General features: G+C 45.9%; 1 non-coding gene across 1 annotated transcript; it reads right to left on the bottom strand.

The window, feature by feature from the left end:
* Window positions 1-3,042: 3,042 nt before the first annotated feature.
* On the bottom strand, window positions 3,043-3,181 carry LOC119938546. The gene has a single exon (XR_005454456.1). It is a non-coding gene; the product is annotated as a small nucleolar RNA SNORA7 (small nucleolar RNA).
* Between the last annotated feature and the right edge of the window lie 221 nt (window positions 3,182-3,402).

The raw sequence follows: 3,402 nt of genomic DNA, 5'->3' as shown, positions 1-3,402 counted from the left end.
TCATTTCCCATAAGAATAATAATAATAATAATGGCATTTGTTAAGCACTTACTATGTGCAAAGCACTGTTCTAAGAGCTGGGGGGATACAAGGTGATCAGGTTGTCCCGCGTGGGGCTCACAGTCATCATCTCCATTTTACAGATGTGGTAACTGAGGCTCCAAGAAGTTAAGTGACTTGCCCAAGGTCACACAGCAGACATGTGGCCGAGCCAGGATTCAAACCCACGACCTCTGACTCCAAAGCCCGGGCTCTTTCCACTGAGCCACGCTGCTTCCCAACTGTTTCCTCCTCCTGTTTCTCTCACTGTCTCCCTCTCTCCCTCCCTACCTCTCTCTTTTCTTTCTCTCTGCTCTCCCTCCTTCTTCTTTCCCTCATCCCCCCCAACTCTCTCTTCCTCATCCCCCTCTCCCCTAACTCTCTCTCCTTCAATGCCTAGGTTTTTGTGAGCCATTAATAAATACGAAGGCTCCACATTGTTTATGCATATGTCTTGTGTGGGTGAGACTATATTGAGCTGCTTCAGTTGACGTTTTGTCCAAGTTTTTCTGAACATAATGGTGGTGTTGAAATCAGATCAACCCACATGCAATGCCCACAGAAAAAGTATTTGTGTGTGTGCATAATTTAGTTTGTAGTTCTAGGGCTCATACTCCATTATACTGTGTGCTTAGGATCAAGGCCAGCTGGGAACGTTTAAGATTTTTCTCTTATTACAAAAATACAGTTTGAGTAACTGTGCAATCTTCAAATAGGAAATTGGCATAGTAAATGCAAAAAACAGGCCAACACTGGAGGAAAGGACTGTATCTGAAAACTGGACAAGGAGGAGAAGAGCTGTTTCCAGTTGAAGCCAAAACTGAATTTAGCAAGAAAATCCACCACCCTTATGATCTCATTAACACACTGTCATTATTCCTGGAAGAAGCTCTGACATTTTACACAGGGCTTTGCCTCCAGAAAGAACCATAAAAAGCTGAGGTCTGGATCTTGCCTTATCTGTAAAACTTACCACTAGATTGTAAACTCCTTAATGACAGGGATCATATCTGCTAACTCTATTGTACTTTCCCAAGCACTTAGTACAGTGCTCTGCACACAGTAAGTGCTCAATAAATACTACTGACTGATTGAGAGTCAGCTGGGGCACGAGCTCATTCACAGAAGAATCAATCAATCGATCATTCGATGGTATTTGTTGAGTGTCTTCTGGGTGATTTCTGCCCACAATGAGCTAGCCCCATTTCAAACAAACTGGACCTCTTTCTGTCCTTTCTAGACCTTAAGCTCATTATGTGCTGGCCATGTTAGTCTCTCCCAAGAGCTTAGTACATTGCCCTGTACACAGTAAGCACTCAATAAATATTCACTCATTCATTCATTCAATCATATTTATTGAGCACTTACTGTATGCAGAGCACTATATAAGCGCTTGGGAAGTACAAGTCGGCAACATATAGAGATGGTCCCTACCCAACAACAGGCTCACAGTCTAGAAGGGGGAGACAGACAACAAAACAAAACCTGTGGACAGGTGTCAAGTCATCAGAATAAATATGATTGATTGATTGTATATGTTTTGTTAGCCTAGGGGCATGGGGCTAGAGCCCATTCCCTTCTGGTTCTAGAGTTCTGTGATTCTGTGATTCACCTGTCTACATGTTTTGTTTTGTTGTCTGTCTCCCCCTTCTAGATTGTGAGCCCGTTGTTGGGTAGGGACCATCTCTATATGTTGCCGACTTGTACTTCCCAAGCACTTAGTACAGTGCCCTGCACACAGTAAGTGCTCAATAAATACGATTGAATGAATGAATGAATGAATTCTGAGGAAGAAATATCATAGCCAGCTCTAACGGGGGTAATCTGAAAGGGAAGAAGTTACCAGAAGAAACAGCTCCACTCGGGTGTGAGCCCACAAGACCTCACATGTGAGAAGAGGAAGATGGAAACATTCGGGAGTCATGGCACCAAGGAGCCATTGCCAGCCAACCTTGGAGATTAAGATGAGGGGGGGGGGGGGAGAAGAATGGGAAGAGAGATAGTGAGGGAGGAGAGAAAAATGGAGAGGGGGGAGAGATGTGAGAGAAGGTTGGGAGGAAAGAGGATGTGGGAGGAAAGATAGTGGGGTGAGAGAGATAGAGGGGGAAAAGAGGAAGGAGGAAGGGGAGAGATAGTGAAAGGGGGAGAGAGATGAGGGGGGAAAGAGGGGAAGAGATGGGGAGAGAGGGGAATGGGTAGAGAGAGACAGAGCAGGAGAGAGATGCTGAGAAAAGGAGAGGGGGGAAGGAGGGAGAAAGGGGAGACGGGAGAGAGGGGGAAGAGAGAGGGAAAATGAGAGACAGACAGACAGACAGAAAGACAGACAAAGTGCTGGGGGAAGAAGGGCAGAGTGAGTCCTGGGAGGAGAGCCTGCCTTTTGGCTGGCGATGACAGGAGGAGCTGGACTGAGGCCCAGCTTGAGCGTTGGAGGACAGGCCAGTAGTTGACTAATAAAGGCCTCAAAGGGCAATAAAGCAAGAGGGAGATTGTCTTGCCTGAGTTAAAGGGCACAGTGAAGGGGAAAGGAAAGAATTGACAAATGGAGAACGGAGAATGAATGTTCATCACTCAAGAGGACAAAGGAAGAGAGAAGAGGCTTAAATTCACCAGGAGGGATTTAGAAGAGAGAGAGGGGACAACTTCCTGAGAAGGAGAGTTAGTACAGGAACCATATTGCTAAAGGCCCAGCCAGCACTCTAAACGGGATGCACGTGCACACAAAAAGACACACACACACACACATCACACACACACACATACAAATACACACATCACACACACACACACACACAAACACATATTATTAATCGAGGCTGTCTCCACTTCCAATCCTCACATTCTATCAAATCATTTCCGACCCACAGCAACTCCATAGTGTATCCATAAAGTTTTCTTGGTAAAAATTTGAAAATGTTTACCATCATCTTCTTCCGCAGCAGTAAAATTGAGTCTCCACCCTCGACTCTCTCCCACACTGCTGCTGCCCAGCACAGGTGAGTTTTGACTTGGAGCAGATTGCCTTCCACTCGCTAGCCACTGGTCAAGCTAGGAATGGAATGAGTAGGCCTCTGCTTGACTCTCCCTCCCATAGCTGAGTCTGGTTGAAATACTGGAAACTCTCCAGGTGCCATCCTGAGAGGGGAAATTCCCTCTCTGATGCCCTCCAATCTGGCTTCCAACCCTTTTAGTCTGCTGAAACTGCCCTCTCAAAATTTGACTGTTGGGGAGGGATAAAATAGATGGAGTCCCTATCCCACAGGGGGCTCACAGTCTAAACTGGAGGGAAAGCAAGTATTAGAGTCCCCATTTTACAGATTAGGAAACTGAGGTTCATAGAAGTGAAGTCACACAGTAGGCAAATGG

This window comes from Tachyglossus aculeatus, chromosome 1 (genome assembly GCF_015852505.1).
Source record: "Tachyglossus aculeatus isolate mTacAcu1 chromosome 1, mTacAcu1.pri, whole genome shotgun sequence".
Taxonomy (NCBI): domain Eukaryota; kingdom Metazoa; phylum Chordata; class Mammalia; order Monotremata; family Tachyglossidae; genus Tachyglossus; species Tachyglossus aculeatus.
The sequence above is the reverse complement of the archived record's forward strand: the minus strand, read 5'-3'. Positions and strand labels throughout refer to the sequence as shown.